Raw genomic sequence first — 13205 nt, 5'->3', positions numbered from 1 at the left:
AACAGCCCTTCCAATTCCACTGCCATTGGGCCAGTGGCCCTTTAGGAGAATTAAGGCCTAATTGGCCCATGCCAACTCCATGGGCTACCTCTGGGAATGATCAGGTGTTCCAGGTGATGCCGCTTTAGCTAATTAGAATTGGAGCAGCTGAGTTAGGAGGAGAATAGTATAAAGAGGAAGTTACCCTAAATAAAGAGAGCTCTCTCTGGTGAAGGTCTGTGGTTTCTGTAGGTACTCATATGTGGGGAAATAGATCTTTGCGGTGGGCAACAAGCCTTAAGTAGAGTTAAAGTGACCAGATAGCAAGTGTGAAAAAAGGGACAGGGGGTGGGGGGTAATAGGTGCCTATAAAAGAGAAAGCCCCAAATATTGGGACTGTCCCTATAAATTCGGGACATCTGGTCACCGAAGTTAGGGTTGATGGTTAGAGCCACTACTGCCAGAATGCCTGGGGGAAGGGGGATAATTAAGGCGTTTCTGTCAATAAGCCGGGGGGCTGTCATCACTAAAGCAGGAAGAATTGTATCCCAAGCAGGGCGGCATGCCGCGGGAGGCGCTCTGCCGGTCGCCGGTCCCACGGCTCCAGTGGACCTCCCGCAGGCATGCCTGTGGAGGGTCCACTGGTCCCGAGGCTCGAGCCGCGGGATCAGCGGATTCTCCGCAGGCACGCCTGTGGGAGGTCCACCGGAGCCGCCTGCCGCCCTCCCGGCGACCGGCAGAGCGCCCCCCGCGGCATGCCACCCCAAGCATGCGCTTGGCGTGCTGGGGTCTGGAGCTGCCCCTGATGCCAAGACTTGCTTCCAGGGAAGGGAGTAGGAAGGTTCTTTCTGTTGATTTAATGGCTGTTGATAAATGATGTCTCCCCTTTAACAGGGGATTGGTAGAAGCAAATCCTGAGTTGAGACCGATTTCTATGACAAAAAGGTGAAGTGGAAGTATGGCATGGTGTTTGGGTCTGTGCCCTCCACAAGGTTTTTTTCCTGTGGTCACAAGTTCTTAACCACTTTTAGCTCAGAACAAGCACAGCCATGTATCTGAGAGTCACTCTTTTATCTAGTTTGGACCTCTGGTCTGGTCCTAATGTAACAGGTGATCAGAAAGCAAATGGTTTCTCCTCAGGTGCAGGTTCAAATGGATGGGTCCAGAGGTGAGTAATTTGCATTTCCCTCCTGCCAAGTATGTTCTAGGAAGCTCACTCAACTAAAAGTTCAGTCTTGGTTGGGCTATTGTTCTAAGAGTCCTTCAAAGCTCATAATACTTCCCAGAATTTATGTTTATCCTGTCTCCCTCTAAAAAGTTATGTACAATCTCACAATAGCACATGAATACTTGCATTTTTTATACAATGAACCAAGATACTTAAACTAAGTTCAATAAGGTGCAATTGATTCTTCTTCAGGTCTGACAAGCTCTGTGTGGCTCAAGAGCATGTCACTCTCACCAATAGAAGATGTTACCTCACCTACCTTCTCTCTCTAATAGCCTGGGATAAACATGGCTTTCAACTACATTAAATATTGCAGGAAACTGTCATATTTGTCCATCCATGCTGAGACAAAAAACAGGAAACGGTTTCACAAAAAAAGTAAAATTTTAAATCATGTATCGTTTACCATGGTGTAATATTAATTTCTACTGTGATTAGTATGTTGATGAACTTGTCATCTGGTGGGAGGAAGCATAGTCTGGTGTGTATAGTCCAGGGATGGGGAGGGTCAGGCTATCACCCCCTTACCTTGCCCAGATGTAAAATGGGGATAATACTACTTGTCTACCTCATGTTTTGGGGCCTATTTCATAAATATGGACTAAGTATTGAGATCTTCAGACCCAAAAGCTAAGTAAAAATATGTATATGTAAAATTAATAATTGGAGTGTATTTTTAATATATATTTTTCTTTTTTCTTTTCCAGGTACATGGACTTCTTTCTCATTCCTGTCAATGCAAGTAGTCACTTTCTGTTTGAGAATATACCACTTTCATTCAGAGGACATTCCCAAATGATTGGCTTTCCTGGTCATGGAGGCTAAGATCATCACCATTCCCATTGGATCAGGCATACTCCTGGTATCAGGTATAACAGAGCATCCTCTTGTTGGTCACATGGTGGCTTTTTCTTTAATGAACTGTAGAAGAAGTGTAATGTAACTGCAGTAAAATATATTAATTTAACTCCTCACTGTGTCTAATCTGAAGCAAATCAATTTTATTAATGAGATATATTTAGCACTGCCAATGTCATACTATCATGTTTGTAATCCACTGCATTAAGTCTTTAAAATTCAAATTATTTTCTTGCAACACCAGTGTGTGCTTGAGGAGCCAGCTGCACTGAAGTTCAGTTTCTATAAAATGATCACAGCTGGATCCCAAGTCCCTCTAGAATTAATGATTCTGTAGAAGAGAGGTCTCGAAACTGGGTGGTACAGTACACATACAGAAATATGGCTAACTTACTTTCTCACCCCCTTCAGGTGGGAAATACAGGCATAGATGATAAAAGTAGACTGGAGGCTGACTTTTTCAAATTTGGTGGCTAAGTTATGGTGCCGAATTCCACATTCATGTTCAAATACCTCTTATACCTACATGTCCAAATCCAGAAATGGTGCCTCATATGGATGTGCAAATTGCAGATTATGCTTCCCCTCTCTATCTGAAGCTTAGAGGTCCTGAATATCTCTATTGTAGTGTCCTGAAAAGGAAACAGTGTACTTCCATAAATGGATATACTCTCACCTTCATACTCAGGTTTATATTTGCAAGTTCTGTGACCATTAACTGAAAATTTTTGTATTAATCTTCAGGCATTAAGAAGAGATTATACACTTATGGTTAAGCATATGAATGGAAAAAAGTTATTTTTTCCTGTCTCCAGACAGTTTAGTTTTCTTTTATGATATGTTGTGGAACAGCAGCAGTGGCTACTCGCTTCAGAAAATTAGGGCATCAAAATTATATAAATCACTGGATCCATAACAAAAGTTATTCCCTCTCCCTAAAAATGTCTATTGAGGAGAAAAACACAATAGATTTACAAGGTATTCTGTGTTGAAAGGGTAGATATAGAGAGATATATGACAGTAATGTAATTTCCCAGCTTTTGTCATTTAATTTCCACTCGGGAAAATTAGGGTTGTAAATGTTGTTCTAATGCCTACTGATTGATATTGAAAGTTTGCTTTTAGGGCAAAAGCTATTAAACACCTAATTGTCATTACACACATAGTTAGAGCTGAAAGGTGAAATCATAGCCAGGTGTTCTCCCAGGCAACAAACACCAGTGCACTTGCTGCACCATCCATGAACATCCTACATGGTAATTTTAGTCATGCACCTAGTCCACTTTCAGTCACTTATCATTTCCAAGGATGACAGGAAGAATCAGGGGCTGTTCTCCCTACTGGGATACTGACTAGCTTCCAACCTCGCACACCATGCAGATTTTGGCCGGGAGAAAGTGAGATTGAAATACAAGAATTACCATCTTGCATTTTATTTATTTAGTTATTTACTCATCTACTCAATATAGTACTGTACAGTACTGTATGTCACTTATGTCACATTAACCACAACTTAATGCCTAAAGTAATTGGCATGTTAAAACATACCTGTTGTAAGGAATGCAAGTGCAGATCTTATTGGGGCATATGGTCTCTCGTCTAAGAAGTCTAACTAGAGTTTTGCCTGCAATAGGATTTTATTTTACCAGTCCCCACTGTAGATAACACTGATTACAACAGTGGGGACAAGAAGGCTTCCACTTTTCAGCTATGCTATGGCTAGTGACAATGGGAACTCTAGTAGCAATCAAGCCTTTCTGGGTTCAGCAGCCAGTTCAAGGACTGATGGTAAAACCTGCTCATAGCTAGTCCAATTGACACATACTGAAATTAGCTGCATGAGCTAGAGAGCCATCTACCTAACATCCATATTGCTGAAACTATGTTAGAAATAGTAGGAATTGTTGTACAAATACAAAATTTTAAAGGGGACAGACTGAGCTTGTATCTGTCTTTATGATGTTTAATTGGGGTTTTGTGTTAGGGTTTTTTAAATTAGGGTGACCAGATGAAAGGCAGAAAATATCGGGACACATGGGGCGAGGGGGGGTTGGAGATGTCCACCAGCAGAGCAAAAAATAAAAATAAAAAAGAAGCTGAGTTCTGCTGGTGGAGCGAAATAAAAAAAAAATGCCAAGTGCTGCCGGAGGAGCGAAATATCGGGACAAAGATCAGTCGGGATGCAGGACAAACACCTAAATATTGGGACGGTCCTGATTTTATCGGGACGGACCTGATTTTATCGGGACGTCTGGTCACCCTATTTTACATACACCTCTACCCCGATATAACACGACCCAATATAACATGAATTCAGATATAACACAGTTAAGCAGTGCTCTGGGAGGAGGGGCTGCTTTACCGCGTTATATCCAGCAGCGAGGCTTGGGCAGAGATTTAAAGGGCCCGGGGCTCCCCGCAGTGGCCACAGCCTGGGGCTCTTTAAACCACCTTTGGAGCCCTACCACTGCTACCCTGGGGCTCTGGCAGCGGGGCTCAGGTGGAAATTTAAAGGGCCCGGGGCTCCGGCTGCTGCGGGGAGTCCAAGGCTCTTTAAATCATCACTGGAGCCCTGCCGCCGCTATGCCGGGGCTCCGGAAGTGGGGCTTGGGTGGTGATTTAAAGGGCCCGGGGCTCCCCGCAGCGGCCGGAGCCTGGGGTTCTTTAAATCACCATCAGAGCCCTGTCACCGCTGCCCCGCTGCTATCCCTATATAACACGGTTTCACCTATAACACGGTCAGAATTTTTGGCTCCCAATGACCGTGTTATATCAGGGTAGAGTTGTATTACAACATCTTGTTTAGAGTGCAAATTTTTCCAAGGCCTGGAAACATCTAGTTTAATGATAACATCAAAAGAAGCAACTGAGTGAAAGCTGAGCTATGGAGAGTGGAATGAAATTTTGGTCAAACTGTTTAAAGCTTTTGAGGTTTTAGTTTTTTGCTAATGGCATTTAATATCAATGACTAGTTAACATTTTGAATAAAAGAAGATGTTCAGTCATGTAGACTTCCTGATGGTCTACTAACAAAACTAATCAATGACTAGTTAACATTTTGAATAAAAGAAGATGTTCAGTCATGTAGACTTCCTGATGGTCTACTAACAAAACTAATCAATGACTAGTTAACATTTTGAATAAAAGAAGATGTTCAGTCATGTAGACTTCCTGATGGTCTACTAACAAAACTAAAGGAAACCAAATTTTCCATTCCCAAGAATTTTAAGGCAAAATAAACAAATTTTATAGGTCTTTGTTACAGGTCTCAAACAAGAAGGAATGGGGGCAAGCCAATTTTGTTTTTTTTAAATGTTGGATCCCTTTAAGATATGAAGACATTTCTATTACATCCGTTGATACTCAGCACACAGAGCAAAGTCACTGATGAAACCAAAGCTAGACTCTGTATTCATTCTGCTTTTAGGGCCTGATCCAAACCCAACTAAAGTAAATGGAAAGATGTAGATCCGGCCTTTAAATATTATCTGATTAACTGATAGCAGATCTACTTATGCTAGCTCATCAAAAGTGCTTATCTGCTTGCTGCTATTAAAATGAACTTCCAGAAGAAAATATGAGTTACACAGTGAATTTTGGAAATTTGTGAATCAATTAATATATTATCAGTGATTGATTAAATTTATGTAGTCTCTCAGGATGATGCAACATTAAATGTGTATTTACTTCATGAGATATACCGAGGCTTCAATTCAGGAATTATTTATTTTCAAAATAGCATTTAAACATCAGCTTACCTCTAAATTGTACTTAAATTACATTGGATTTATGTGCTTAAGCAGTTGGTGAGGCCAGTCTATTCAGTTCAGCACCTAAGTATTTTCTAAATCAGAGCCTAAACCTGAAGAAAAAAAATCTATTCATCTTTTCTTGTCTATGTTTTCATTTCACCAACTTTAGGCCAGCTGTGTAATATTTTTAAAAGTGTTTCAGACTGAATTTTTTTATTACACATGTGGCTGTCAATTTCACTTCCAACTGGCACCATGAAAATCCGCCTGGAGAAGCAGTTACCTTTATCATAAGTTTAACTTGACAGCTACTCTGCAGCACTTTCAATTAGAATCCATTTTTTAACAAAAGAAGTGCCAGTCCAAATGTGTTGGGGAAAATGATATTTTGTAGTGAGCCTGTATGTACTCTATCCTGCTCCAAGTCAGTATCAGGATCCCCTAGTGCTAGGCCCTTAAACAACACAGAGATAAATATTATACTGTAATGGCACACCATTACCTGCACCTTCCAGTGCTAAATTAGTTAACAATATAAGGCTCAGTTGGCCATTTCAGCAGACCTATGCATTGGAAGCTGCACTGCACCAGAGAGAGCAATGGCTGTAATTATGGAACTCCCTGATGTATCATTGCATTGCATTGCATTGCATATATGTGAAGGGTGAGAACTCAAGGCTGCGGACTGTAGTGTGCAGCAGCAAAGCCACTCAAATCAGATTTGTCCCATTTGATCTTTGCTCATTCCACAAGTCTCCAGATTCCTGTTCTGCTGAATGCTTTTATTATGAAGCAGCAGGAACCTAGCACCTGGAAAGCTTTGAGTCATGGGAGGTGAAAGCTTGAGCATCAGTAAAAGCTTTTTCTGCTTGGAGTGTAAAGCTATAAACTATGCATATTCACCAGCTCCTCATTTTCCTACTTCCTGCCCAGGTCTACTCCTGAGGCCTGACCCAGTCTCCATGACTTGCTTTAAGTCACAGGCTTTGTCACCTTTTGATGCCATGTCAGAAAGATCATCAGTGCATCATTTTGACATCAATTATATTTGTCTCCAAAGCTCCAGAATCTGTTTAATTTTGAAAACAAATTTCTAGCCTGCCTGGTTGTAAAGAGAACCTTTAAACAGAATTAAGTGTAATCTAATGCAATGATATCTGCCTGCATCTACAGCAGGGATCAGCAACCTCTGGCACGCGGCCCATCAGGGAAATCTGCTGGTGGGCCAGGCCAGTTTGTTTACCTGCAGCGTCCACAGGTTTGGCCAATCGCAGCTTCCACTAGCCGCGGTAGATTATGGGGAGCCACTGAAATAGAGGGGGATAGGAGGGTGGCACACAGGGAGATTCTGGGGGAGAATGCACACACCTTTGTATTCTTCCAAGGAGCTTGGTGTACAGGAGCAACAAATAATATTAATTATTATAGAATCCATAATCTATAAACTCTAGTGAGTATCCTACCACCATACATCACCATGTATAAATTCCACCAACTGTCCTGCTCATAGTCTTCCATCCTGGCTTGATGAGTCTTTGTTTCCTAGGGCTGACTTAAAAGCCCCCTTGAGCTCTTATCTGAAACAGTCAAAGCTGATTAGAAATTCTGTAACATTTTTGATATCTTCATATTAAGTTAGCATGTGTCTAAAAGCAGAATGAAGAAATTGCACTCTCTAAGTATTTCACACTGTTCTCTACTGAGTATGTCATATTTCAGGTCAATGCATCCATTCCATTAGCAGAATGTCAGCAGTAGTAGCTGTGCTTGGGTTGTGTTTGACTCAAAATCTGTAACTCAGCAAAATGGAGCACATTTCATATTTTTCTGAAATGTTTCCAGTACTTAGTTTGAACCCTTTCACCTATCTTTCCTTAGGTGCTGTATTATCTCCCGTTCTGAAAAATCAGTCCCAGTAGGAATGAATAAATAAATATAACCTGTTTGCAAAATGTTTTTTATTATCCCATTAATCTATTTTCTGCTTCTCTCATATCCTGAGGATGTGGATAGAGAATGGAACTGATTTATGAAAAGGACTTGATTTATGAAGAAAGATTAAAAAAACTAAATAGATAGTACTTTGCTAAGCCAAGACTAGGGGGAATGTAAACCTCCACTGTGCCATATTTAAAGAGTGGAAATGTGAGAGAAAGAAATTATTTAGCACAAAGGAATATAACTAGGAGCAATGGAATTAAATTTAATAAAGGTTTAGGGTGAGGTGGTATTTACCTTACTCAGGTTGAACAGCACCTGACACCATGAGTATTCTCACTGAATTCAGTGGGATTTCTTGCCAAGTAAGATGCTCATCAGTGTTAAGATACAATCTTCCCTGAGTAAGTGCTGACCGCAGGGTGGACTAGTGGTCAAACTATGACTGAGTCAAGACTCCACCCACTCCTCACCACTTGCCCCAGAGAGGAAAAAGCAACAAGCTACAGTGCTTTCCTGAAGATCAGCAAAACTGTTGACAGCACAGATTATGTTCTTACCTTTTTGTATATATACTCCTCTCTTTTGATGTTTAGGTAAGGGAAGATAGTGGAGTTGAGATGGTGTAGGTTATGAGTCACAGTATGGTACATGTATCAGAGAGGTAGCCCTGTTAGTCTGGATCTCTAAAAGCAGCAAAGAGTCCTGTGGCACCTTATAGACTAACAGACGTATTGCAGCATGAGCTTTCGTGGGTGAATACCCACTTAGTCGGAAGACATGCATCTGACGAAGTGGGTATTGACCCACGAAAGCTCATGCTCCAATACGTCTGTTAGTCTATAAGGTGCCAAAGGACTCTTTGCTGCTTTTACAGTATGGTACATACGACTTTGAAAAAAGTTATATGATGGACTGGATCAAAGATAATGCGATTAAATGGCTATTTAAAGACAACTAAATGGCAGGGGAATGTCCTGCCAGTAAGATTTATAAGACTAGGAAATAATCAACCAAAGGAACAATGTGGAAACAATGTTCATGGTCAAATTCAAATCTAAAATGAAGAAAGCATTAGAGAGAGCACTGTTAGGAACAATTCCCTATTGACTGGCAGAGGAATGAAACAAATGTCATTGTACTGTGTATTTTTCCACCGCTGATAACTGTTAACATATTAACTAAAGAAACTCCATATTCATATGTATGACATTGATTTCAGATTTGATCTGACATCTTGTAGATTTCTAGCCATCAGCTCAAACTCAGCATAGCTAAAACAGAACCCTTAATCTTTCTCCCCAAACTCTCCCAGCTATCTTCTATCTCAATCACTGTGGACAACATCACTATTATGCTTGTTACGCAGGCCCATAACTTGGGTGTTCTCTTCAACTCGGACCTCTTTCAAGGTTGTCACATCCAGGTTATGTCTAAAACTTACAAATTCTTTCTTTATAGCACTTTAAAATATGACTTTTCCTTTCTGTCTGCACAGCTAAAACTCATCCAGGCTGTCATCACCTCTTGTTGGTCATTGCAGCATCCTTTTTCTGGCCTAGACAAAAGCAATCTTGGCCCGCTCATATCCATTCAGAATGCTGCTGCAAAGATCATTTTCCTATCCTATCGCTTTGACTATGTCACCCCTCTCTTTGCATCACTCTGCTGGCTCCCACTTCTCTATAGGATCAAATATAAGCTCTGTATATTCAGCTTCAAGGCCCTTCGCAGCCTTTCCCCACACTACCTATCATCTCTCATGCAATATTAAAAAGTCAAATCCCACCTCCAATCAGCCCATGATGCCAGCCTCCGTTGCCCACTTGTTAAAATTGCAAACCAACACTTCAGTGCTTTCTCCCATCCTGCCCCTCAGATGTGGTAGGAGCTGCCTGCAAAATCCTTCTTTAAAACTCTGCTTAAGATTTTCCTTTTCCATGATGCCTAGAACATCTTGACAACAGTTAGGACATTGGTATGCTGAAACAAAAGGGGACTCATGCCAGTCCCTCACAGTTTGAATCTGACCCTGCCATTTCTTATGTACATGGTACTCATTATGGTATATCATGACAAATAATAGTTTGCAGTGTAACAAATGGAAACACTGAACTGTACATGTGGGATGGGACTATTTATGTGCTCAAAATTAAGCAAATGCTTAACTGCTTTGCTGGATAGGGACCCTAATGTATAAAATAGTAACAGATTAGGTTGTGTTCAGTGGCCTGGACTTTCTTTTAATGCACACTGTTCATGAGTGTATTACATTGGGCAAAGCCAATTCCTGACTTCAGTGTGAACAGTGGCTATCAGACACATCAAACAAACCCAAAGAGCCAGTGAAGATTTAGGCTGAGAAGGAAGACTTCTTTTCAGAAGACTGCATTTTGTGTTTGATTACAAATGTAATGTGTAGTTAGTAAATACCTCATATAGGACATGTTTTGGGAGGGGGGAAGTAGTGAACAATGTTCTTTGTGGACTATCAATTACATTTGGGATTGCTTCTTTAAATATAGGCGTTCTGGAGCTGCTGCAAAATTGAGTAGTGGGGACATCAAGGGTACAGCAAGATGTCAAGTAGCAAAAGCTGCTATGCTGAAGACAAAGTAGAGTTAACAGATGCAAATGGGCAAAGTGAGATAAACAGCTTTCTGAAACCAGAGAATGATATAGCTTTGTTAGGAGATTTGCAGTCATGTTAAAAACAGGGTTAGAAGCATGAGTGAAAGGCAGTTTCTTCAAAGGCCGCTTCATGAAAGGTGCTGCAAAGGAAAGCAAGGCTATATTTTGAAGACACAAAAATAAATAGAAGTTGAAGAGAAGCAGAAGAAAACAGTGGGGTGGAGTGGGGTGAGGAGAAAGGTTGGGACCCCGAATCCTGAAAGAGTGTCTCTGAAGTCACATAAATAAGATTGGCTTTTTAAAAATGGGATGTTATCTGTGAGTTCTGCCACAGTTCACGCTTATTTCAGTTAAATGGTAATACTGTGAGAGACAGGTGAGAGCTGAGCAAAAGGAGCATGTCATGGGATAAAAGGGAAGGTCCTTTCATGGATTGAGAACTGGTTAAAGGACAGGGAACAAAGGGTAGGAATTAATGGTAAATTCTCAGAATGGAGAGGGGTAACGAGTGGTGTTCCCCAAGGGTCAGTCCTAGGACCAGTCCTATTCAATTTATTCATAAATGATCTGGTGAAGGGGATAAACAGTGAGGTGGCAAAGTTTGCAGATGATACTAAACTACTCAAGATAGTTAAGACCAAAGCAGATTGTGAAGAACTTCAAAAATATCTCACAAAACTAAGTGATTGGGCAACAAAATGGCAAATGAAATTTAATGTGGATAAATGTAAAGTAATGCACATTGGAAAAAATAACCCCAACTATACATACAATATGATGGGGGCTAATTTAGCTACAACGAGTCAGGAAAAAGATCTTGGAGTCATCGTGGATAGTTCTCTGAAGATGTCCACGCAGTGTGCAGAGGCGGTCAAAAAGGCAAATAGGATGTTAGGAATCATTAAAAAGGGGATAGAGAATAAGACTGAGAATATATTATTGCCCTTATATAAATCCATGGTACGCCCACATCTCGAATACTGTGTACAGATGTGGTCTCCTCACCTCAAAAAAGATATTCTAGCACTAGAGGCTAGGACTCTTCAGCTTGGAAAAGAGAAGACTAAGGGGGGATATGATAGAGGTATATAAAATCATGAGTGATGTTGAGAAAGTGGATAAGGAAAAGTTATTTACTTATTCCCATAATACAAGAACTAGGGGTCACCAAATGAAATTAATAGGCAGCGGGTTTAAAACAAATAAAAGGAAGTTCTTCTTCATGCAGCGCACAGTTAACTTGTGGAACTCCTTACCTGAGGAGGTTGTGAAGGCTAGGACTATAACAATGTTTAAAAGGGAACTGGATAAATTCATGGTGGCTAAGTCCATAAATGGCTATTAGCCAGGATGGGTAAGAATGGTGTCCCTAGCCTCTGTTCGTCAGAGGATGGAGATGGATGGCAGGAGAGAGATCACTTGATCATTGCCTGTTAGGTTCACTCCCTCTGGGGCACCTGGCATTGGCCACTGTCGGTCGGTAAACAGATACTGGGCTAGATGGACCTTTGGTCTGACCCGGTACGGCCGTTCTTATGTTCTTATATTCTTAGAGGCAAACAGACACTAGAGAAAGCATGAATAGGCAAACATCTGTAATGGTAAAGAGAGTCATCAGAATAAGACTGACTGAATGAGACCACTGAGTTTCTCTGTGTGTATATGTGTGTGTGTGTGGTCTATCTTTGAGGACAGAGAAAGAGGACAAAATGAACCAGGAGAAGTCTGAATCCCTAAGCCATGAAGAGCAACCCCCCTATAAAATAGTAGGATTAAGGAAAATGGACATCTGAGTTAAAATTAAATAACTGATTAACTGAGATATTAAAATGAATAGGACTAATAACTTAATCCAGTTAATTCATTATTTTTTAAACTCTCTATTGCCAATTTATTATTAATTCTGGAACTTGATTTAAGGGCAAAGTATGTAGGACTTTTCAAGGTTTACCTAAGTATAAAATGGCCAACATTCACTGACTCTGAACAAGACAATTACAGTATAATTTATAATTTATAGTCATATCCTTATCACTAGTTAACTGTTATATTCAGTTTTTATAGCCCCACACTCAGAAGGATAAGTAGTACACTATAGTTCCTTTTACTTATGTTACATTGGCATGAATCTACTGGCTACATCTACTATTGAAAATGGTGAAATGATCAGGGATTGATCTTCGGAGGACTGGTAAAGGCACAATAAAGAGAGATCCAGGAAAATGGGGACGTGAACCTGTAGGTCAGCAACAGAAGAAAAGTGTGGTGGAAACATGAAACAGAATGTGACTAAGTAGGAACATAGGTATTGCCATGATGGATTAGACCAATGGTCCATCCACTCCTGCCTCCAGCAGTGACCAGTACCCGATGCTTCAGAGGCACATACAAGATACCTGCAGCTGGCAGTTATGGATTAATCTGCGTAAATGGAATTATTTCTCTTAATCCCCATTTAGTTAGATGTTGGGTTTTCCCTGAAGCGTGAGGTTTTATATCCCTACCAAAACTATTTTTTAAATACTTAGTGATATAATTCTGGATACTCTTGTTATCCATAGAAATATCCCAGCCATGTTTGAATCCTGCTAAGCTCTTGGTTTCTGTTATGTCTTATGGCAATTAGCTAGCCTAAAACTGCTGAAAGAATGCATGCAAAAAGGAGACACTTTGGGAATTTTGGGCCAGATTTTTAAGGTATTGAGTCAGCTAAAGATGGGAGTTAGGCATCTAAGTATTTCTGAAAATCTACTAGCCACCAAGTGCTTCCTTATGTGCCTCCCTTTAAAAATCTGCCCGCAAATTTGACTGTCATATTT

General features: G+C 40.6%; 1 pseudogene; it reads left to right on the top strand.

Annotated features, from left to right (window-relative positions):
• LOC123371213 overlaps positions 1 to 2032 on the top strand; it is a 106226-nt pseudogene extending 104194 nt beyond the window's left edge.
• The last annotated feature ends 11173 nt before the right edge of the window (positions 2033 to 13205 follow it).

The sequence above is a fragment of the Mauremys mutica genome, chromosome 5 (assembly GCF_020497125.1).
Source record: "Mauremys mutica isolate MM-2020 ecotype Southern chromosome 5, ASM2049712v1, whole genome shotgun sequence".
Lineage (NCBI taxonomy): Eukaryota > Metazoa > Chordata > Testudines > Geoemydidae > Mauremys > Mauremys mutica.
The sequence above is the reverse complement of the archived record's forward strand: the minus strand, read 5'-3'. Positions and strand labels throughout refer to the sequence as shown.